At 37.5% G+C, this 26582-nt stretch overlaps 1 pseudogene; it reads right to left on the reverse strand.

The window, feature by feature from the left end:
- Positions 1-3806: 3806 nt before the first annotated feature.
- On the reverse strand, positions 3807-4612 carry LOC149262649 (2-methoxy-6-polyprenyl-1,4-benzoquinol methylase, mitochondrial pseudogene; annotated as a pseudogene).
- Between the last annotated feature and the right edge of the window lie 21970 nt (positions 4613-26582).

Consider the following 26582-nt stretch of genomic DNA (forward strand, 5'->3'; position numbering starts at 1 on the left):
CCCTTGGATGTTATAAGGTTAGAATTAGATAGTTTTATTTTCAAAAGAAAAAGGAAGAAAAGGGTCTCCTAACCTAAATGCACCCAATTAAGTGAAGAAAAAATGTTAGGATAAGGGTAGGTAGAAGAAAGGTTGCAAAAGTACAAAGTTGATTGAGACATAAGCACATTTATCATGCTTGATCATGTGTTGCAGTGTGTAGGAGTAGTCATGAAGGTGAAAAGATGTTCACAAGCTGATTTTGTTAACTTCCCCTCATTTCATTTCACCCCCCACTACATACTTACTAATTTCCTCATTATACCATCATTTCCTAAGAAAATACACTTTTCCTTTCATTTTCACTCTTTCCCTTGGTTTCACACATTTGTTCTAGCAAATTTAACCTCCAAACTCATTCTCATACCTCAAAACCCCTTTTCCCTAGTATGAAACCCTTTTTCGCTTGAAAAATCACTTTCCCCTTGTAATTTCCCTAAAAACCCATAAAACCCCTTTAAACATGAGTTTTATTAAACCTTGCTTTATTTAAATTAAATCCACAAATCACCTTTTTGCCGATATAAGAACTCTTTTAACCCACCACCCTTGGTGTGGTTAAATAAACCCTGTCGTCGTTAACCTTGGTCTCATTCCATAAACCCGTGCATTATGTTTTAACCCGCTTATGTTTAAACCCTACTTATTCATTAAAATAATTACAAATCCTTTATAATTATTCCCCAGGCCCTGCTAATCTCAGTGCCTATTCCCTCTGTGCATCTTGACCATGTGATAGCCATCAGATCATCTACTCCTAGATCCAACGACCCACAACAATATCGTGGGCTCTCGATCTCCTAGCTTTACCCACTCGAGAGCACATGAGATTCATGGTTTTCCTCGGGCCCCTTGTGATTACATGGCAGCTCCACGTTAACTCGCATGCCCTCAGAGAAAAACCACCCCATAGCTAAAAGCGATGCGATGAGCCTCCAAAACCATTCCCTGTGTACGATAAAACCATCCACTGTTCACTTAACCCTTCCGCGCGAAATTTTAAAAGTTTTCGGTTTAAACACCGACACCCTCACTTTCGCTCTTTTCGCCCATTTACACAGTAAAACTCATATAATCCTTCCTGCTCCATCCTAAGCCTCTGCAACCCAATTTGACCTTCAATTAAATTCAAAACACTACCAGGACTCCATCCATACACTATCCTATTCCCTGAAGCCATTTCAGCCCTTGTTGTCAGCCTATGTTTTTCTTAACAATTTTTGTATTTTGTAGGCGGTCATATAAAACCTGTTTGTTCCAAATTCTCTCAGGAAATGAACTCAAAAGCCTTTATATAGTTAAAAGACAATTATTATTTACACATAGAAGAAGTCATTTACACAGTAATGGTTAAATCAAAGAAGAAATCCTTTACACATAGACAGTAAATGTTAAACAAAGAAGTCAGATAAAGACATACAGTTAAAAGATAAACAAATGAAATATATAGAAAGATGATCAATATCCAACTACCTGATACTGAGACATGTAAAAACTAAATGATTTATTGTTGAAATACACAGTAAAAAATTGGAATGTACAGTAAAAGTAAAAAGCACAGTAAAGGTTATTAACAGGTCAACAAGGTCAAAGAGTATTAGATGAAAGGTCATAAGTAAATATGACATCTAGCACGAAGACCGAATAGCCAAGCAGCTTAAAGGGAAAAAAATCAAAGACCAAAGTGAGCAGAACCTAAATAACAAGGACATCAAGTAGCAGTTCAATAGTTGTCTCTATCTTCTTACATGAAGATATTTCCTTTTCTTTGAATAAATCTATTTTTGTAAAATAGTTTAAGATATTTTCTTAGTTCTTTTGTTGTATAAATAACTCTCCTTACGAGTTATTATAAGTTCACCATTAAACCAGGTTGACTATTGAAAGAGAGTTGCACTCTTGATGAAGCATTTCAAAACACTTGATGTACTTGACTTTTCTCTACCCTTAATACAAAGCAAAGGATTCTGAATTCAATTTTACACATTTTTTGTTTCCTGTAAGTTTTTCCAGTAGCATTCATTATGTTTTTCTTCATAATCTGATGTCTTACAGAGATACCTAAATAGGAATAATTGTGTTTCAATCTATTCCTATAAGCTTATGGAGTGATAATCTATAAAAGGAATGGATTAATGGACTGTCTGTTTAATTAATTCCCTCTGAATCAATAAATCGTTAGCATCTTGTTGTAAGAATGAGCATATTCTCTTGAACCTTATAAACATCGGTTAGAGGTTTTCATACTTATGGTTATTTAATTTTCTATCTGAAATTTGTGATAATGGTATTATTTTTTGTTTCTGCTCGCCATTATTCAAGCTATTTCACAGTGTGAAATTTTATAGTAGCCCTCTGTTTTGGCATTACTATTATCTAAAAGGTTAGGCATTACAATGTTACATCTGTTTCATTTATTGGTCTTCCAAATTAAAACAAAAACCTCAAAACAATTATCTTAGTTGATTTGGCTTGATAGCTGACCATTATCAACTGAGAGGTACAACACTCAGCTGCACATGCAAGAGGTTGTTCAACTGCCACAAGTAAAAAAGCATTTATGGCTGGGAACTGGGCTGACTACCGAGGAGATGTACATAATTTCTGGGCAGAGCAGCTGACTGCTGCCCAAATTTGTGCAAATTCTGGGTTGAGTAGCCTTGCTAGGGAAATTTGCACAAATCTTACTGGGAATGTTGGTAGGTAGGATTGCGTAATTGTGGAGCCCAGTAGGCTGCCAGAGAAGATTGCACAATTTCTAGAGGGAAGGCTAGTTGCCCTCCAAAAATGTGGAATTAGTTCATTGGTCCACCATGTCAAGAATAATTAAATTTTTCATGTAGGCTGAGGTAATACAATGATTTGTAAATGTAGCTCCTACCATGATTTCAGTGTCCACATAGGAAATAACATGATTAAAATATATCAAGAATGGATGAATTTCCATCCATTTAGTATGATAGGTCACTACTAGATTACCTCTTTAGTCAAAGTAGTATCGAATATGAAATATCCCCATGCTAACTATATTGAGCCTTTCAAATGATATTACACATGAGGTAACCTAGATGGAAGAGAGTAATTTTTTTTAATTTATTGTTTCCTTTTTCCCAAATGGAATACTCCCACATTACTTTATATATGAAGCTTTGACTAGCTTGTTGATCTGTCATGCACAACGTTATCCACCACGAGTTATTATGTGAGTGATTTGGCATATGTATTGATATGTGGTTGGGTTATGACTCTAATGTTTGACGTCAAAGTTAAAAGATCGCTGATATTTAGTTGGTTTATGTCTCTAATGATTGACAACAGAATTCACATAAAGACCCAATATTTTTATCTTTTAAAAAAACATAAATTTGCTAGGGAACTCACCCACTCAACAACTTTTTCAGGTGGGAGGGGGGGTTCAATGATATTTTTTGAAAAACAACCTGAAGGGCAGGAATCCATACATTTGAAACCAATGGTATAAAATTTCAAACACCCCCCATCCCACCTTGTTTTAATGATTAAGCATATTTGAGAGTCCTCAATCCTCCTAGCCATCAATCAATGTCGTTGTTTTCGATAGAAGGTGATCACTATCAAATACCACAACATCCAAATTTAGTTTAGATAAAAAAAATTAAGCAATGCCTCACACTAGCTTAGTTAGCTAGTTTTCCATTTCAAATACCATGTCAATTGCTTTAAAATTTAATTTCTCTTCAAAAGCCATAACAAGCTCTTCTATATATCAATTATAATTCTAATTCAGACTAAATAGCAACTACTACACCCACCAGGTTCTCATATTTGGCTTTCTCAAAGCCTACTTCAGTCATTATAGTGAAATTTTCATGACATGGAAACATGTGTATGTTCTCCACTAAATATTGATAAGATACTTGATCCCTAAAAAAAAAAAATCAAACCAATGGAATAAATAAAAATTATTAAAATTCATATAATTCTTGAAAACCAGGGATGTTGACATGGCTCAGCTTAGGACACATAAATCATCCACCCCACCTTAACACTTTTTATGCTTCACTCGTAACTTTTTCTATATGTGTTACATTTCTTATTCTAAAGGAAATAGTGTAATCACCAATTGTACATATTCAATTTAATTTCTTCTACATCTCCTTTCATCCATATTAGTGAATGGGCCTCTCCCAACCCATTAGAAATTGCATGTCTTCTATCAACATCCAACATGGTCGATACAATAGATAAAGACTCGAATCTCATCTTCAACATCTTCATCCACTACAACACCTGAGATATTTTGATGTTCAAGGTTACGATTATATTTTAAAACTGTAAATGCAATATCTCCTATTCCACCAGCTACATCAATATGTTGCATTCCTAGAACTGGACTCAATTTTGAGATAGGTATGTGACCATGTCTTCCAAAAACCATGAAGACCATCACTCATTATATCATTCATGATGTCATATTTTGAGGAAACTTTTTTGAGTAAATCACAACCATTATTCTCTTCTCGTCTTTAGGTACTCCTTTAATGCCAATGGTAGCGGCATGAGAATGCAAGCACATTGTAAGATCCATGGGCATGTTAAATTATGACACTACGGTAAAATTCCACTTTGGGAATCTCATTTAATGGGTATGATGATTGCATTCAATTCTGCCTTTCGAGAGGACCAAAATCAATGTAAAGAACACTCAAACTTGATAAGGGGAAGTGTACTTATGAAGGAAAGCCCACACATGCACATTTGGACAAGGTCGGCCCTAAAGAAAATTGGGCACCTATGGAAACTTATAAATACAAGTGACCTCAAGCTAATTTGGATATCACCAAGCATCTTATTCTTCTCTTCTTCATTGATTGGCTAACATACATCTGAAGCAGGGATGACAATAGATGCTTTCAAAAGTCTAAAATTACAGGGTCTAAGGCTTGCATGTGTTTTAGCTTTTTTGGATTACAGTCACATGCATGACACAGGGAAAATTTGACCACAGTCATTGGCTTATATGCATCAAGGGAGTCGCTAAAAGCCTTTAGTCACTCTCACAACTCCTCCTGCATGAGACCAAGAAGTTTGACTCATATTTGACTGAACACCAAAGTTGACCGCAATCGACCGTAGATGGGAAAGGTCGTCTCATATATATTTGGATGTTGTAAACTTATTTTTGAATGTTATTGGGTTTTCTTGTTGATAATATTATATTGGGCTCATTATAATATCAATTGAACATTTTATGACAATCTAATAGAAGAATAATTTTAAATGGTTTCCCCCCTTGTGTGGATTTTCCTTAGTCTTGGACCAAACCTCATTTCTCCTGTTGATGTGTTGATTGTCTCCTTTTTCATTTCATTTATTGTTCTATCTTTAATTACCTATTGACGAAAGAAAAGACTAATTGTGAATGGAAATATTGCTAGTTGAAGTATTCAATTGGGCTAAAGTAATTGATAAGACATAGAACAATATGAAAATTTAACATGGTTTCAAAGCTAAGGTAAAGGAAAAGCCCTAAAGGAGACAAGCATTAAAGCAATCATCTTTGGGAAAGTTCAAGGAGCCAATCTAGTCAAGTAAATATGTCTTCCTTCATCAAGGAAAATGAGAAGTTGGATGACTCATCCAATTTTGCTGCATGGAAAGTTAGGTTGGAGATCATAGATGATAACAATGATGTTTTGGACTACATTCAAGGGAAAGTACATGAGCCTCTAGATAATTCTTCCACTACTTCTAAGAACAAGCACAAGAAAGGTGAGTTAAAAGCAAAGAAAATCATAGCTTATGGTTTACAAGATAATCTACTTGCATATGTTGGAAAATTGAGAAGGTCTACGAACATGTATGATAAGGTAGTTGGCATGTATCAACACAAAAATTTTGTTGAAATCATCTGCTTGAAATATCAACTCAAAGACGCAAAGATGAAAAACGAGATTCTGTGCAATCCTACATAATGAGGATATATCATCTTAGATATCAATTGCAAAGAGTTGGGGAATTTGTGCCTGACAGTGAATTGGTGATTGTGACTCTAAGATGTCTCCCTCCTATTTGTGAAACCTTCATTACTATTATAAGAAACAACAATGTCCTCCCATCATTTGATGAAATTGTTGGAAACCTCACTCAAAAAGAACCAAGGATTATATAAAGAGGAAAGATTCAAAATCATGAATAAGGAGAGCATGTTGCATTTATCACTCATGACAAGAAGAATAAGAAAGGAAAAGGGGGTCCATAAAATTCAAGAAAGCCTCCTCCTCAAAATCCAAATATAAGGATGGAGTCTTGCACATCAAATGCTAAAATTGTCATAAGAATGGCTATTATGCTCAATATTTCCCCGAGAAGAATAATGGACCATGCTATAATACTAGAAGAACCAACAAGTTCAATGATCAAAGAAGGAGAGATGATCGAAGGAATGATCACAATGAAAGAGTTGAAATAAGATGAAAATATGCTCCAAGTGATCATGAGGAATATAATCATCCACAAAAGAATTCAAAATTCTCCAGGTATGACAAAAATGTTGCTATTCAATATGAATATATTCTTATTTCTGGCCTTAATAGTTCATCTCCTCCATATTTTTGGGATAGTTGGTTGGTTGATAGTGGGGTCACTCATCACATCTTTGGTTATAAGGAAGTTCTCTCTAATTTGGTAGATATGGATTCAAATTTGAAAATTATCATTGGAGAAAACTCTACTCACCCCATTAAAGGTTTTGGGTCTGTTAAATTTCATTTGAATTTGGGAGAATCTATTTTGCTCCATGATGTGATGTATGTGCCAGGGTTGAAGAAAAATTTGATAGAAATATCTTCTTTGGAAGACAAAGGGATGAGGGTCTCCTTCATCAAGGGAAAGGTTCTTACTTGGCCTATTGGATCACCTATGAGAGCTGCATTCACATTGGGATCAATATATGAAGGACTCTATAGGATTACTGGAAGACAATTTATAGCATTGGTCCATGATACTAATTATCTAAGTGATCCATGGCACCGAAGATTGGTCCATGTACATTATGATGCTCTTCCAAAATTGGATAAATTGGCCTCAGGGATTCCCAAGGTTCAAGCCCATCATGATGGAGCATGTCTAGGTTGTGCCAGTGGAAAGAAGACAAGGGGACCATTCACCTCTAGCGAGAACAATACAAATGACATCCTCCATTTAATCCATTTTGACATATGTGGTATGATGCCTATGCGTTCTATTGGTGGCCATATCTACTATATCACCTTCATTGATGAATTCTCAAGAAATACATGGATATATTATTTGAAGCACAAGTATGAAGCCTTCAAAATGTTCGAGTTCAAAGCTTTGATAAAAAATCAAACGGGGAAGAAAATAAAAATATTCAGGTCCGACAATGGTGGAGAACACACATCAAAGGATTTCATTGACTTTTGCAAGAAGGAAGGTATCAAGAAAGATATAATTGTGACCTATACTCCTGAACAAAAAAGAGTGACTGAAAGAAAGAACCAGTCCATTATAGAAGTTGCCTGTGCCATGCTCCATGATCAAAAGTTGCCATATTTCCTTTGGGGAGAATCAACAAATGTTGTCGTATATGTTCAAAATAGGGTACCTCATCAAGCATTGGACAACAAGACCCCTGAATAAGTGTTCATGGGTGTCAAGCCTAATGTTGGTCATATTCATATATTTGGCTGACCTATATACTTTCATGTGTCAAAGGATAAGAGGAACAACTTGGAAGCCTCAGGAAGAAAAGACATGTTTATTGGATATTGTGAAATTTCTAAATCATTTGGAATATATATTCTTGGTCAAAGGAAGGTTGATATTAGAATGGATGTTACATTCGATGAAGATGCCACCCTTGGAAAAGAAAGGGATCTTCATTCGCCTCCTCCTCCTCCTCAGGAGAATGATGATATGGATATTTTACATAGTCCTTCCATGCCTGAATATGATACAGATGTTGTTGATGATCTTATTGGAAATAATACTGAGAGGGGAGTGAATCAGTATTATCAGATCTATAATTTTATTTCCCAAACATATTTATATATGCTAATTCAGTGAAGTGAACTAGCATGTACACGCAACTGTACTTAAAGCAACCAGCATATATGTAGAGAACTTTTGATTTAGACAATTTATGTATTGAGCTTAAACCAGTATATTAGAGATTTATTAGATAGTGCAGTAAAAGAAGAATAAAGCATCACACATAAGCAACACACATGAACACCAAGATATAAGGTGGAAACCCAATGTGTGTAAAAACCACCTACTGCTGTCTTCTTTATCTTCTTTTTAATAATAAGAAAATCTATTTACAATCTTGTACTGGTGCAGACTCATACCAGTACGCAGGCACCCACTTGCAGAAGGCTACAACCTTCTCTCGCTCTCTAGGTACTACTGGAAGGGAGCTACAACCCCCTAGCTCTTGTACCAGCCAATATGTTTACTAGTACATAGGTGCCAGCCTACAGAAAACTCCACTCTTCCATCAAGGACCACGTTTCATGAATTTTTAGACTTGATACTCCCGTAACACAACACCACAATCTGAAGGCCATGTTTCATCCAATTTTCATACTGGACCCATCAACAACATTGAAATTCATAAAATCATAACTGCAATACAACCATCAAATACACCTGCATCAACCAATCACTGAAACTCAATCATCACTTTCTGAATCAACTACAACTGAATCAATCAATCACTTGACAACCCATCATCACTGAAGCAAATCACAATCAATAAATCTGATCATTTAGAACACTCTTAGTAGAATACAGTCACCAAAACAAAAAGCAGAACCCAGAACTCTGCAACAGCAAACAAAAACAACTGATACTTTAAACATAATACTTCATAAAGTATACGCTACTTTCATGTGTCAAACCAGGGTGTATATGCACTTTTACCAAAGGAAACCAGCATACAGATCTGCAAATTCAAATTTATGATGTCTACGCTACTTTGATATGTTGAACCAGCATGTATACACTCTTTTACTAAAGCAAACCTCGTAGAGATCTATAAATGCTAACTTAAAACATCACAACTATTCCAAACTTCAGTCATACCTTGATCATCACATTTACAGAATAAAACATGCGTCAGTATTCAGATCTAGAATGTTCAAAACCACATAATGATACTATTCTTAAGCCTTTATGATCCCAGTCCATCAACCTTCATCAGCCATATAGGTGCATCCTTAGATCAGATCAAGAAAACCATCAAAAGCTCATTAACCTGCATATATGATCCAACACTTCATAAGATATTTGAATCATTACACGCACATGGCTGAATGATCTTCTCCTCCTTATATAGTTTTAGGCCTTTCTCAATACCATGGACCAAAACTACTTAGGACCAATACCTTGGACCAAATACCTCGAACCAATCAAATATCTTGGACCAAGAAATACCTTGGACCAAAAAACTTTTGGTTTTCCAAGATATACGTGCTTTTCCTTTTTTGAAAGTGCGTGTGTACGTATACGCTCCTTTTGTTAAGTAAACCTACGTGTATACGCAGCTTGGACAAGGTGAACCTGTGTATAGCTCTCCTTCTTCATTCTTTGGAGTCTGATCTGTAATTCTTTGTTGTTGTTCATCTGAGTGAGTTTCCATCAAGGACAACACTTGTATCATAATGCTAACAATCTCCCCCTTTGGACTTGATGGCATCAACAACACCAAGTCACTCTCCCTCGTTGACATCAAGGGCAAAGGGTGGACCAAGATATTTTCTCCCTTTGACATACATTATGTTGTTCATGCTCCCCCTTAGTACATACTGAATTCTCTGATTGAGCCCCCCTTTTGTACATGCTGGGATGCACTGCAACTATCCATGCTCCCCCTAAGCACAAGCAGAGTCTGCAAAAAATATTTTCTAAAAGGATAACATGACTCTATAACTCAACTATGTGAGTATGCCCTTCCTATCACCAATGACTCATACATACATCCATCTCCCAACCAAGTGGGGATATACCAAATTTGACTCATCCATCCAACCAAGTGGAGATATACCAATTGTTTATACATGACAGGAACAATAAATATTACATCATCCACCCCATGTAAAGTGGAGGAACAAATTACATAATTTGTCCAACAGGACTGATTCAAATGTATGAGAAGACATATCACACCCTAGACTTTTACATGACTTAAGCAACAAAAGGTATAAATATCTAAAACCATAGCTGGACTCAGCAACCATAATGTCGGAAATGCAGAATGTGAGTGAAGGTTAATGCTCCCCATGAACCTGTGTTGCCTGTGCATTGTTAACAAGTCAATGATCAAGGCATCTTTGTCAGTTAGATAAAAATTAATGAACATAGCATATCAATAGACAGTGATCATCAACATTAGACAGAGCACCCATATGAGAGCATGCACCACTATTTTTCTTGTCTGAAAACATATACGCTCCTTGTCCCACAAAAACCCATGTGTGTACGCGACTCGACTTCATGAAACATGCATATAATAACCTTTCTCTGAAAAAATTAGATTTAACAGCAGGATGATGCAGCAACTACTCCCAGCTTTTGTCTAAGATATTCAAATGTTTCTCTGGGTAGTGGTTTAATGAATATATCACCAACCTGTTTTTTGGAGGGAACATACTCCAATTTGACTTTTTGTTCGAACACTTGCTCACATAGAAAATGGTATTTGTTGGGTATGTGCTTGGTCTTGGAGTGCATGACTGGATTCTTTCAAATACTGATGGCACTTGTATTATCACATAGAATGGAGATGGGTGGAGTATATGTGATTTGAATGTATTGCAAGGTTTGCATCATCCAAAGTAGTTGTGTGCAGTAAGATGCAACAACCACATATTCTGCTTCAGCTGTAGATAAAGCAATTGAACTTTGTTTCTTGCTGAACCAAGACACTAACATGGAACCCATATAGAATGCACCACCACTAGTGCTTTTTATTTCATCAACACTTCCTGCCCAATCTTCATCTAGATATGAATAAAGAGTAAGATCTGTATCTCTAGGATACCATAAACCAAAGTCCTGAGTTCCTTGATGATATTTGAAAATTATTTTGGCTGCCTGAAGGTGTGATTCCTTTGGATTTGCCTGGAATCTTCCAACTATTCCTACTACATGCATGATGTCAGGTCGGGCACCTGTTAGATAAAGTAGACTGCCAATCATGGATTTGTAAGTTGGTTGATGTATTGTTGATGATTCATCATTTGAGCTAACACTGCATCCTATTACCATTAGTGTACATACAAGTCTAGGATCTTCCATTCCATACCTTTTCAAGATATGTTTGAGATATTTGGTTTGTGAAAGAAAAATACCATCTTTATTTTGTTGAACTTGTAGAACAAGAAAATAGGCAAGTTCACCAAGTAAGGACATTTCAAATTCTTACTGCATTACTGAAGAAAAATTAAGACTCATGGATTCTTCATTGCTACTAAAGATGATATCATCAACATAAACAACAATAATTAGCAGTTTATCAGTTTCAATCTTTGTATATATATTGTTATCTGTTAAACCTTTTATAAAACCTTGTTGGTGTAGATATTTTTCAAGGCGGTAATACCAGCCCCTTGGAGCCTGTTTCAGACCATAGAGGGCCTTTTTGAGTCTGCATACAAGTTTTGCATCATTTCCAAGAATGAATCCTTCTGGTTGTTCAATATAAAATTCTTCTTCTAAATCTCCATTCAGGAAGGTTGATTTTAGATCCATTTGGTATACTTTGAATTTCTGAAAGCTAGAAAGAGCAAGAAACATCCTTATGGATTCAAGTCTAGCAACAGGTGCAAAAGTTTCTTCAAAATCTATACCTTCTTGTTGAGCATACCCTTTACAAACAAGTTTGGCCTTGTTTCTAATGAATTCTCCATTTTCATTTAGCTTGTTTTTAAATATCCATTTAGTTCCTATAATATTTTTATCATGAGGTCTAGGAACTAATTCCCAAGTATCATTTTTTTCAATTTTCTCAAGTTCTTCATCCATGACCTTGACCCAACATTCATATTTGCATGATTCTTTTACATTTTGAGGTTCGGTGGAGGATAGTAATGCTAAATAGCTTGAGGTCCCTGTAATAGTTCTTCTTTTCTGTACACCTGCCTCTTTTTCCCCTAAAATTTGAGTTTCTAGATGATTTTTCTTAACATGCCTGGATGGAGTCTTTTCTTCTACCATTATCTCTTCTTCTGGTGCTTCATTGGTTTCTTATTCAATATGATTTTGGCTTGATGTGGGAAAATAAACCCCATCTTCTAAATTTTCATAATCTTCTGTTGATTTTATCTGTTTTGGATTTTTCCATGTTTCATCAATTATAACATCAATGCTTTCAACAATTTTTCCAAGTCATTTATTATAACATTTATATCCTTTACTTCTGGAAGAATAACCAAGAAGAATACCTTCATCTGCTATGGGCTCAAACTTACCAAGCTTTTCATCAGTTCTTTTGATATAACATTTGCTTCCAAAAACTTTAAAGTATTTTATAGTAGGAGTCTTACCATACCAAAGCTCATGTGGAGTTTGAGTGCTATTTACCCGAACAATTGCTTGGTTGAGAATAGTTATGGCGGCAAATGCAGCTTCACCCCAGAAGGTTGCAGGAGTTCTAGATTCATCTAACATAACTGAAGCCATTTTTTGAACAGTTCTATTCATTCTTTCTACCACTCCATTTTGTTGAGGATTCCTTGAGGTGGAGAATTGCCTTTTTATTCCATGTTGTTCACAAAAGTCAAAGAATTCATCTGAGGTAAATTCCCCTCCTTGATCAGATCTGCAGCATTTGATTTTTCGATCTGATTCATTTTCAACCAAATCTTTGAAGGCTTGGAACTTTTCAAATGCTTCATCTTTATTATTTAGAAGACCTATCCAACACATTTTGGAAAAATCATCAATGAACAAAATAAAGTATTCTCCTCCACCAGGTGACCTTTTCCTTGATGGTCCACATAAATCAGTATGGACAAGTTCAAGAGGCTTACTAGCTGACCCTTCTTTTCTAATGAAGAGGGATCTGGTTTGCTTACCGTTTTGACATGGTTTGCATATTGTATTTTCAGGGATGCTGATATATGGAAGATCACGAACAACCTTGAATCTACATGCTTTCTTATTTGAGAAAAGCTTAGATGTCCCAATCTTCTATGCCACAGCCAGTTTTCATCATTATTGCTTAGATAGCACTATTGTTGTCCTCCCTTGAGTATGTATAAGTTGTTTGGAGTTCTTGTACCTTTGATCATGGTCTTTCATGTATCAAGCTCACAAACCACACATCCTTTTGATCGAAACACCACTTCATTTCCTTGATCACACATTTGACTGACACTCAACAGGTTATGCTCTAAACCGTCTACATACATAACATTTCTAGCTTTAACCTTTTCTTTCAAGAAAACAGAGCCTTTACCTATTATGATAGCAGGAGTGTCATTTCCAAATGAGACATTATTTTCCTTTTCTAAGGCATTATATGAGTGAAGTTTTTCTTTGTCACCTGTCATGTGTTTTGAGCATCCACTGTCAATGTACCACTGATTTAATTGTCCTTCTGCATACAAGGCTATACCACATCTTTTTGTTTGAGATTCTTTCCTTCTCCATATCTTAGGATTTAATGGAGTTTGCTCCTTTTGAGATGTTTGCCAAAATTTTCTCCTGCATTCAGATTCTTCATGACCAAAGTTGTTACAGATTGAGCATTCTATTTCATTTTCAAGAAGAGAAAAGTTATTATAGGAAATTTTCTTGACCCCTATCACATTCCTTTGATTTCGTGCTTCTCTAGTCATGATGGTTTTGTAAGCAACACATTGAGCAACTTTGTGTCCAAAATTATGACATGAAAAACATTGCCCATTAAAGAAGTTCCTGCGACTATCGAATCTATTAACCTGGTGATTGTAGTTTCTATTGATATTCATCTTTGGAGCAAATTGAGTATGATTTACCTGAGGTTGGTTGTGGCTTCTATTCATCCTTGGAGTAAATTGAGTCTGATTTACCTGGTGATCTGCTTTATGCCTTTGCTGATGATTGTCATACTGTTCACTGGTCTTTGCTGCATCAAGATAGCTTTTAGTGGAGGTTGACAGCTTCTGTGATTGAGATGCTTCTTCAGTATATCCAAGACCTGTCTTTATCAGATAAGAATGAGGCACTTTGATAATTTCATTTAAAGTTTCTAATCCTTTAGAAAATCTAAGATTGAGAGATTTTGTTTCTCGAGATCCTTTCTTAGACCCACAATTTCACATTTTAGTTTTTCATTGTATTTTTCTTTTTCAGCAAGTTGGTATGTCAAGGTATCTATAATCATATTCTTTTCTTCTAAATAGATTTTGAGTTTAGAGATTTCTTCATAGAGGTCATCCTCTTCTAAAGCATCCCAAAAATTATCATCATCATAAGCCATTAGAAGTCTATAATCATTACTGTTTTCATCTTCATGACTCTTTGATAAACCATCGCTATCTTCATGAGTATAGTAACTCCTTTTATTTACAACTTGTTTTCTATTCCATTTTGCATATTCCTTCCCTTTTTCATATTTATCTTTATGAGGACATTTGGTAGCATAATGACCGACTCTGATGTTATAGACATTTTTGGGCACTACAACCCCAATAATAAATGTCCATAAACCAAGGGCTCTTAAGTCCCTAAAAGTGTTATTCCAACCCCTAAAAAAACAAGGTCAGCTGATTACATCATCTCCCAGAAGTTCTCCATGAAAAACTACTCAGAACTGGTCAAAACTGGACCATCTCACCTGCTCCATGGTCAAAGTGCGCTGCATCCCACCTAAATGCACATGGGAGGTGCGATTCATACTGAAAAGCCCTTCTATGGGGTGTGATGGGCGAGAGTGGACAAATGGCAGGGTCAATCTGCAAGGTGGAGGATCATGGAATCTTCCAGAAACTTCTCCTGTGACACTTGCCTCTCTGCATTCGCCCAGGGATGAGTAAGAGATCATCAATCTCCAAGTGGAATCAAGAACTATTAGAGAGAGGACACTAATCAAATCTCAAAAGCTGACTCACCCCCCTTGCAAACATCTATATATGGATCCCTCATCCCAGAGATCCAGAGGTTGGAATTTTGTATCTTGTAAGGAGTGCTGCTGGTTTCTTAGTGTAACATCATAGTGTTGGGTGATCTAAGCTTTTCATGAGGTGAAGCAGGGCTTTCTTGCTGATAGGATGACGCTGGGTCAGAACAATTGGTTTTAATCCTCTTTGCTATTCTTGATTATTAATAAAGCTATTCAAGTTTTCCTCCAAATTCTTGTATGATTGATGATATATGCATTTGTGTGGTCAATATATATCTGGTCCTATATTGTTTATGATAGTAGATCTTTTTTCTTGGATAGTGTTATGCTGCTTTGATTCTACAAGTGCTCTTTGAAGTTGGGTAGACGAGGAAGCGAGTAGCAAATATCTACCAGAAGGGAGAGGAATCAAGCAAGGAACCAAGCGCAAGACAGAGGTTGGTCTCCTTTGTTCCCCTCTTATCTACTTCTTATAAAGGAAAACGAAAGTGGTTTTAGTTTATTTGTTTATAAGGTAGCTACTAGCCTTAGTGGGACTAGCAGCTCTGCATAGACACTAGATTTTCTGATAACAAAATGGCGACTCTGCTGGGGAGAGAATAGATTGTTTGTTTGTCTATATTTGTTTGCTTTATAAACTTACAGACGGAGCCTGAAGTCAATCCAACTAGCCTTCGAACTGCATTTGCTATGCAAGTGCAAAGTAGATCAATGCGGCTTCAGTCTATCTCCGGGTTTTGTTTATGAACTTAAAAATCGATTTACAAACTCTCTAATTGCCCTTGTGGTGGCTCTAGTAACCTCCTTAGATCTACCCCTATGATTTGTTTACTGATTATCACTTGCTCGGCCTAAATCCCTGAACTGTGCTGCAAACTGTGATCAAGACCTGGATCAAAAGTCTCGCATTGTACCATCGCACCCTCTCTTCAAGGATATCAGTATGCATCGCACTTCCCATGTGCTGTAGGTGGGATGCATACTGGAATCCCTATGTAACAGGTGCGCTGATCAGAAAGGGCTAATTTTTCCTTCAGCCTTTGTTTTCTTTCACTCTTTTCAGCGCTATTCAGGAAGTTTTGTTGTCTGTAGTCAGTATACCTCTGTTGGGAACCCCCTTCCTTGCCATTATTTCACCTCCATTGTGCAAAGAACTGTAAATGTTTTTATGTATTGTGAGCCATTTTCAGTTCTCCTTTACAAATAATTAGCGTAATTGAACTGTTGTTTCTTGATCTGGAAGTGTCGCAAGTGTCATTTTCAGTCATAGAAGAGAATCCAATTGTTCTTAATAGTCGATTACATTATTACTCTTGTATTTGATTTGAATTAGTAGTTTTTCAAGTGTCGAAAGCAAGTTTTCCATTCTAAATCACAAAGTGTCGGCATTGTCTTCATTTTGTCTTGAAAAGAAACTTGTTAGTAATGTCGCTTTGAAAAATAATTCAGATTTTCACTTAGCTTTCTTTTTATCATTCACACATTAAGAAGGCTGAAAACAAATACATGCATGTGCATTTGCATTTAGACTATTTTTTGGTTTGATTTAGGATAGTGCATATAGTGTGTGCTCTCTGCTCTATGTTGAAAGAATATCGCCTCTCTTTCTTTAGTAGCTAGGATGTTCATTGCAAAAAGAAGATTAAACGATTGTTTATCATCTTAGATTGCATTTTAGGAATTGTATATCTACATCACGTGGTGGACCTGAAAGGAAAATTTCTTAAGCAAGATCAGCTGTAAAATAAATTTAATGAATCTAAAAACGCTTTGGAACCTAACGCACAACATTTAGAAGTCTAGGCTAGAGACGTATTCCGGCGTCGTAAAACCTGGTAACTGTTGTTTTCATTGTTGGTTGGGTGATTCCTCCACTTTGAGACGACAAGTGCCAGTACGGACTTGTGCTCCCACGTACCGTCGAGTATATATTGGGAGACCACAATAGGCTATATCCTTTATCCATAGGAAGCCGTGTCTATCGCCCTATCGATCACAATGCACTGAGCACAGCATTCGGGAAGATTGACTGTCGTACCGTAAAAAGTATTCTGCAGTTTGGTTTGGTAATCCCTCTGTCTAGATTTCCAGAGTAGTCTCTTCCGTTCCTTTTCAGACTCCTTAAAGGAAAAGATCCATCTGAGCACTTGTCACTTGAATCTCATTAAAAATCGAAGGCGACTAGAGTCATCTTTTGTTTTTTCTCGACTCTTAAAAATTGAAAAAACAAGTTGTGTCAAAGCGTCTAAAATTTATTTTAATCAGAATAAACATCACCTTTCCTACGTTGGTCTTAGGTCGAGAAAAATGGAGTCCACCAACCAAGGAGTTCCCCTTGGAGGAAATCCTAGTCCTTTCTCCTTTTGGGGAGATGTTGGTGCACCCCATATGGCCACATTGTTGCTTCCAAGATTGAAAATCAGCCTGCCCGTATGGCTCTTCTCGACCTCTGGCCTTCAGAACACTGTGATTCCTGAACAATCAAGTAAGCAACTAGATGATACCAAAGCTACCCCCCAACCTTCTACTTCATCCGATTCTCCCTCTCCTCCTTCCTCTTCGCTTGATAAAGCTGGTAAAGCCAAAAATCAAGTAACTAAGAAGGAGAAGAAGGGGAAGGAGAAAAGAGAGAAGAAGAAGGAGCCAAAGGCGAAAAGGGCTAACCAGGCATCATCTAGTGAAAATCCACACACTGCGTTGTCGAAGCCTAAATCTCCATGTGTCATTTGCAAAGGAGATCACTATCATCGAGATTGTCCTTGCATCCCTCAGATCTTAAGGGACTGGTCTCCTCATTTGCACAATTCGGTGTCAACAACCTCTGATGATCATGTTGAAAGTACACCGTTAACTAGTGAAAGCGAAGCATCTGAATAGAAAGGGAAAAATAAATTCCCTTGTAAACTGTGTGAAGGCGATCACGCCGTCCACCGTTGTCCCTTCCTAGACGAAGCTAAAAAAGTTTTGGACAACCGTCCGGTTTCACCGTTACGGCTCCCTCCTAGATATGATAAACTCTTGCCAATTCCATTGCTAGTTGAAAATCCGACTGACATGCCATTGTGGTCGGTCAAAGTGTCTATCATTGAAGATAAACCATCTGAATTCACACCAGACGAAAGTCAAAAGGTCAAGGCAGCAGTTGACCCGATCTTGCCTTCATAAGGTCCATCTTCAGATGATACAGTCACCGGAGAGAATGAGAATGACACCGTTCAAATCCTCTTCGTAAACACAGACTCCGATGAACATGGGGGCAGTCTACTTGTTCCTTTACTGTAGGAAGGAAGTTCATCAGAGTCATATTCGGCCGTCTATTCAATCCCACCTCCAAGCAACCTAGTTGTTTCCTTCGATTGGAATCTACTAGGCGGACCCCATTTACCAGCTAGTGTACCATTTTGAATCATTGCTCAAATATACAGAATAGTCATGGCTGGTACCATAATAGATGAAGGGGCTTCTGTGAGTATCCTTTCCTCAACTACTTGGAAAGCGCTTGGTTTGCCATCGCTTTTGCCTGAGATGAGAAATCTAACAGGCTTTGACAAAGGAACCAGTTGACTGTTAGGGATCCTTCCCAATGTGCCGATAACATTGAGAAGGAAAACCGTTCACATGAACGTAATGGTAGTCCAAGGACCCCTAGATTATAATCTACTCCTTGGATGCGACTACATTTATACCATGGGAACCATTGTCTCCTCACTCTTTAGAGTAATGTGTTTTCCGCATGAAGGTAGAGTGGTCAAGCTCGTAGACCAGCTGTCGTTTCCCGGCTGACACATAGCTAATAGTCAAATACCATCCCTGAATGGTCTTTTCACACAAGGAATGTCTCATCAATCCCCAGTCGGTCCACCTGATGAGCGCGAGTGATTAAGGAGGACATGACTGAAACCCAGGGGGCATGCACCCTGGTCTGCTTAGGCAGGAAAACTTCAGGTATAGGGTAGGTTTCGACGAAGGATATATGACTGGTCCAACAACCGTCTGTATAGGAAAATGGGATTAGACCAGATAAGATACCTCCGTTAAAAGGTAGTCCTTTCCCGACAGAACAAATGTTTTGTCCGCAAATTGAGGGGTAACCCAGAAACTCTACTTCGCTATACCTGGGGGCATGCAAACCTCTTGTAAGCAAGCAATAAATGACCAGCTAACGTTAGCTCTATGATTCTGCTGACTTCAACCACCTAGGTTAGGTGAGTGGTCTAATCGACCATTCATCTTCGCAGGGGCCAAGTGGCACCGCAAAGTAAAGGAGAAAGTTTCCTACCTAACCTTGGCAGTGATCTTGGTAGTTAAGTAGAGAGGCATAGTTGGTCGTTCCTAGCTTGCATGCGAGAGGCACTGGGGCAAAGCTTTGAGAGGTGCAAGCTCCATAAAAAATGGAATCTTAGATGAGACATCCCTATTATACGACTGGATCGAGCAGTTTTAATGTGGAATTCAAGCTCGTTAAAAAACAAACATAAGCAATGAGCAAACGTTCCCCTAGAGTTTAGGCTCATTAAAAATGAACCAATTTCCGGTAAATAACCATCGTGAATTTATTATCATCAGCCTTTGAAGCCTTGGTTGTGTTCTCATCATCACCCCCACTCTGTATTGGCCGATCATTCACCTCCATTTGATTGTTTACCCTTTTTGAGGAATAGCTGTGAAGAGTGATCCTGTTAGCCATCCTTGTGACACTGCCGTGATTGGAAAATTCCAAACCTTACCTAGAATTAGCTACTACCCGAATTTATCACTCGTTCCTCGAAAAACTAGTCTCCTTTAAGCTCTTTTCATCTAACTCATAAAATATGAAAAGATTACCGAGTAATTGGCCTCTCCAGCTCGTTAAAGTGACCGGAAGTGCTATCCCTCCTTTATATTTTAATCTTTTTGGACCTAAGGGATTATTACATAAAAATATCGAGCACTTGTTTTGTTCGGCTCGTTAAAATTAACGAAATTCATCCCTTTGTATTGTTTTATACTTTTTCGGACTCAAGGGATTATATGATGAAAAAGGATTATTGGAGTTTTCTTTACGTCCCTTTTCAGACTCTGTAAAATTGAAAAGGACCGAGTTATCTTTGTCGTTAAACTCATTAAAACTGAATAGCGACAAACTTGTCCATACTGACAAGAACGAGTTTCACTATCGCTAGGCTCGTTAAAACATAGCGATGGGTTTTCCCGAAGGGAAAATTATAGAACAAGCACATGTTATCCTCCAAAATCTTGACAAAAATAAAGAGGTACTGGTCAGCAATGACTGGGGAAAAATTGGGAAGAAAACTTGAAGAAACTTTATTGGTAGCAAGTCACTCTTGAACATGACACTTTCTCTCCGCATCCGAGTCAGATTGGGTTGTTCCGTTCACTGGTCATGTCACCATTGGTCCATCACACCATCCATATTTGGGGTTAATGCTACCAATCCTTCATGTCAGTGTCGCTGATATGTTCAAGAGAAGTCGCTCAGAGAATTCACCTGTGTCTCATCCACTGGAATACATTTACGCTCCATTCTTTCATGACTGCCACCCTGAACCTTATGTCATCAAATCGTTTTCACCTCCATTAAAATCATTTGCTCCGTTCCATGTCATTGATGGGGGATTCACTAAGGCCCTCCTATTACGTATCGCTTCTTGTCGACATCAGCTCATTATCCAGGAAGTCGATCTAGGAACAACTCTTTCAGTACTTTGAAGCTTGCATGCCTCAATGGCAAGTTTCTCACTTCCGGAAACAGGTTTACATCAATGGCCTTCGACCGAAAAATTTTGCGTGGTGTTCGATGCCAAGTCCCTTATTCACACCACGTGAATTGTACTGTAGTACCTTGAGGGTCATCATCATTATCAGTGATTCCTCTCACACCTGTTAACAGCTTACATCATTGGCTGGTAATCAGGCAATGTCTTTCCATGTTCGACTCTAGAACATCTATCACATGGATCGACTTGTACTTTGAGTGAATATTGAGAGATTTAAGACCCCAGATCTAGTTTCATCCATCCGGGCTGCGATATATATTCAGGAAAATAAAGACATCAAATGTACATCATTACTGCACAGATAATCATCCAACCTAAGGGATGATGGCTCTACCAGAATCATCGGTCTGCACACAGACGATTGTCTGTCTTATGTACATGAAAATGAATTTATAAAGCTGAGCATTGGAATGCCTGCCTCAGCTAGATCATGAAAATATTATGAAGATAATGTGTTGTATTGTATCTTATTACAGGTCGCCTTCCAGCTCGAAAAAACTTCGGATCCTCATGATAAAGCATTTCACCCGACATTAAAAGATTAACGACCTCATGCTTTAGGGGGAAACTGTTATAGACATTTTTGGGCACTACAACCCCAATCATAAATGTCCATAAACCAAGGGCTCTTAATTCCCTAAAAGTGTTGTTCCAACCCCTAAAAAAACAAGGTCAGTTGATTACATCATCTCCCAGAAGTTCTCCATGAAAAACTACTCAGAACTGGTCAAAACGGGACCATCTCACCTGCTCCATGGTCAAAATGCACTGCATCCCACCTAAATGCACACAGGAGGTGCGATACATACTGAAAATCCCTTCTATGGGGTGCAATGGGCGAGACTGGACAAATGGCAGGGTCAATCTGCAAGGTGGAGGATCATGGAATCTTCCAGAAACTTCTCCTGTGACACTTGCCTCTCTGCATTCGCCCAGGGATGAGTAAGAGATCATCAATCTCCAAGTGGAATCAAGAACTATCAAAGAGAGGACACTAATCAAATATAAAAAGCTAACTCACCCCCCTTGTAAACATCTATATATGGATCCCTCATCCCAGAGATCCAGAGGCTGGAATTTTGTATCTTGTAAGGAAGTGCTGCTGGTTTCTTGGTGTAACATCATAGTGTTGGGTGATCTAAGCTTTTCATGAGGTGAAGAAGGGCTTTCTTGCTGAGAGGATGACACTGGGTCAGAACAATTGGTTTTAATCCTCTTTGCTATTCTTGATTATTAATAAAGCTATTCAAGTTTTCCTCCACATTCTTGTATGATTGATGATATATGCATTTGTGTGGTCAATATATATCTGTTCCTATATTGTTTACGATAATAGATCTCTGTTCTTGGATAGCGTTATGCTGCTTTGATTCTAAAGGTGCTCTTTGAAGCTGGGTAGATGAGGAAGCGAGTATCAAAGATCTACTAGAAGGGAGAGGAATCAAGCAAGGAACCAAGCGCAAGACAGAGGTCGGTCTCCTTTGTTCCCCTCTTATCTACTTCTTATAAAGGAAAACGAAAGTGGTTTTAGTTTGTTTGTTTCTAAGGTAGCTACTAGCCTTAGTGGGACTAGCAGCTCTACATAGACACTAGATTTCCCGATAACATCTGCCACAGGCAAAGAATTTGAAGGGTAGCTTACCTCTAAATCTTCTAGAACCCCATTGAAGCTTCTTGACAAAGTTTACCTCGTCTTCTTCTTCTTAAACATGTCCTGATTCATTGTGCTCTTCCTTTCCTTTTGCTAAGGCTTTAAATGTGGCTTCTCTCATATCTGATGGTCCTATTTTTCTCATCTCAAAGGCAGTTAATATTCCATGAAACGGTGTCATAATGATAGTCTGCATATCCTGCTTTTCTTCTATGGCAAACACTTTTGATTCAAATTTAGCAGACAAGGATCTCAAAACTTTCTCAACTAAGGTAACTTCTTTATTTCTTCACACAGTTTCTTCAAACAATTAACAACCTCATCTATACGTAAGAAGTAACTACATATACTTTAATTGATGTGCATCTTAAGAGTTTCATACTAAATTCTGAGATTTTGAAGCTTAGCACGTTTTACTTGAGACTCTCCTTCATAGCTCAGAACGATTTTGTCCCATATTTCTTTGGCTGATTTGAGCAGCATGACTTTGACAAATTATGATCGTGACAGACTTCCCAATAAAGTATTGACTGCTCTGGCATTTGTTTCATATTGCTTTTTACCTCCCGTATTTGTAGGAATTACTGTTGGAAATGTATATCCTCCTTCCACAACTTCCTATACATTCGTTCCAAGTGATTGTAGGTAGGTTGTGGTTCTTATTTTCCAATAAACAAAATTGCTCCCGTCAAAGATTCGTGGTCTGATGGATCCCACACTTTCTTGATTACTCATGATAATGGATCTCCCTTCAAGCGATCAATCTTCTTCTAAAGGACCTGCTCTGATACCAATTGTTGGAAATAATACTAAGAGGGGGGTGAATCAGTATTATCAGATCTATAATTTTATTTCCCAAATAGATTTATATATGCTACTTCAGTGAAGTGAACTAGTGTGTACACGCAACTGTACTTAAAGAAACCATCGTATATGCAAATAACTTTTGATTTAGACAATTTATCATGTATTGAGCTTAAACCAATATATCAAAGATTTATTAGATAGTGTAGCAAAATCATAATAAAGCATCACACATAAGAAACACACATGAACACCAAAATATAAGGTGGAAACCCAATGTGGGTAAAAACCACCTGCTGCTATCATCTCTATCTTCTTTTTAATAATAAGAAAATATGTTTACAATCTTGTACTGGTGCAGACTCATACCAATATGCAGGCACCCACCTGCAGAAGGCTACAACCTTCTCTCATTCTCTAGGTACTACTGGAAGGGAGCTACAACCCCCTAGCTCTTGTACTAGCCAATATGTTTACTAGTACGTAGGTGCCAGCCTACAGAAAACTCCACTCTTCCACCAGGGACCACGTTTCATTAATTTTTAGACTGGATACTCTTGGAACACAACACCACAATCTGAAGGCCACATTTCATCCAATTTTCATACTACACCTATCAACAACATTGAAATGTAGAAAATCATAACTACAATACAACCATCAAATACATCTGCATCAACCAATCACTGAAACTCAATCATCACTTTCTGAATCAACCACAACTGAATCAATCAATCACTTGACAACCCATATTCACTAAAGAAAATCACAATCAATCAATTTGATCATTCAGAACACTGTCAGTAGAATACAGTCACCAGGACATAAAGCAAAACCCTGAACTATTCAATAGCAAACAGAAACAACTGATACTTTAAACATCATACTTCATAAGATGTACGCTACTTTCATGTGTTGAACCACCGTGTATATGCACTTTTACCAAAGGAAACCATCGTATAGATCTGCAAATTCAAATTTATGATGTATACACTACTTTGATATGCTGAACCAGTGTGTATATGCTCTTTTACTAAAGTGAACCTGCATACAGACATGTAAATTCTAAGTTAAAACATTACAACTATTCTAGACTTTAGTCATACCAAGATCATCACATTTACAGAATAAAACATGTGTCATTGTTCAGATCTAGACTATTCAAAACCAAATAATGATGTTATTCTTAAGCCTTTATGATCCCGGTCCATCAACCTTCTTCAGCCATATAGGTGCATCCTTAGATCAAATCAAGCAAACCATCAAAAGCTCATTAACCTGCATATATGATCCAACAATTCATAAGATATTGGAATCCTTACACACACATGGCCTAATGATCTTCTCCTCCTTATATAGTTTTAGGCCTTTCACAATACCATGGACCAAAACTACTTAGGACCAATACCTTGGACCAAATACCTCGGACCAATCAAATACCTTGGACCAAGAAATACCTTGGACCAAAAAACTTTTGGTTTTCCAAGATATACATGCTTTGCCTTCTGTGAAAGTGCGTGTGTACATATATGCTCCTTTTGTTAGGTAAACCTACATGTATACATAGCTTGGACAAGGTGAACTTGGATAAGGTGAACCGGTGTATACCTCTCTTTCTTCATTCTTTGGAGTCTGATCTGTAATTCTTTGTTTCTTACCTGTTGCACTGTGATATTTCATCTAAGTGAGTTGCCATCAAGGACAACACCTGTATCATAATGCCAACATATCCTATGGAGCCCATGGATCCCCTAGATCCTCCTCTACGTGATACTCCCACCAGGAAGAGGCCACTTTGGCTTCGAGACACATTACATGATGATGAGAGATGATCTTCCATTCGAATATCATTTAGGGAAAGGAAGAAGCCATGCCTGTACCAAGGATATGTTGTAGCCATAAGCACTATGATTCAAGTCGAACCTACCACATTTGAAGAAATCATGAAGGAACAAGTTTGGAAAGATATTATGGCCAAAGAATATGAATAAATCATGAAGAATGACTTATGGGATGTTATGTAGATTCCAAAGGGGTAATCCATGGTGACTTCAAAGTGGATATTTAATATCAAGCATGGGTTTTATGGTAGAATTGAAAAATATAAGGAAAGGTTTGTGTCCCGAGGTTTCTCCAAGAAAGAGGGGGAATATTATGGTGATATATTTTCACCTGTGGCTTGATATATAACAATACATTCGACCGTTTCCCTTATCACAAGTCATGGATGGACATGAAGACTGCAGTCCTCCATGGCATGTTAAAAGAAGAAGTGTATGTTGAGCATCCATATGGATTTGAAATAGAGGATAGAAAGACACATGTTTGTAGGTTGAAGAAGGCAATGTATGGTTTTAAGCAATCCCCCGAAGCATGGTACACCCACATAGACATTTATTTAATGAATTTGGGATTCACAAGAAGCAATGTCAATCCCAACCTCTACTTCAAGGTAGTCCAAGGTATGTTGCTGATTTTGGTTTTATATGTTGACGATCTGTTCTTGATAGGTAGTGAGCCCCTGACTATCGAGTGTAAGAGGGAGCTAGCCTCTAAATTCAAGATGAAGGACCTTGGACTCATGCATTAATTTCTAGGCCTTGAGTTCTAGAAAAGGCCCAGTGAGATTTTCCTTTGACAAGGAAAATATATTGTGAAGTTGCTAGAAAGATTTGGAATGACAGAATGCAAGTCAATATCCACACCGATGGAAATTAACTTCAAGAATCTATGCGGAGAAGTTGCAGGAGACTATTTGGCAAATCCATCCAAGTATACACAATTGATTGGGGCTCTAATGTTACTAGTGAACACCCATTTGAACATATGCTATGCAATGAATACATTGATTCAATTCATGGTTGAGCCTCTCCATGCACACTGGATCACTGCCAAAAATTTTTTGAGATATTTGCATGGGACGATCACACTTGGTCTGAGATATTTTGGTGGAGATGTTCGACTTCATAGATACATCAATGTTGACTGGGCAGGAAACATTATCGACAAGAAGAGTACATATGGATGTTATTTTAGCCTTGGAGTTACCATGATATCATGGATGAGAAAGAAGCAAAAGTTTGTGCCATTGAGTATCATCGAAGGAGAGAATATTGTCGCTAACATCGCTAGTTGTGAGCATTTTGGTTGAGGAAGTTAATTTAAGAGCTATTTGAGAAGTTCCTAGATATTACAATGATAT

Source organism: Pinus tabuliformis, chromosome 6 (genome assembly GCF_031772625.1).
Source record: "Pinus tabuliformis cultivar Carrire ecotype Pingquan chromosome 6, CPIR1, whole genome shotgun sequence".
Taxonomy (NCBI): Eukaryota; Viridiplantae; Streptophyta; class Pinopsida; order Pinales; family Pinaceae; genus Pinus; species Pinus tabuliformis.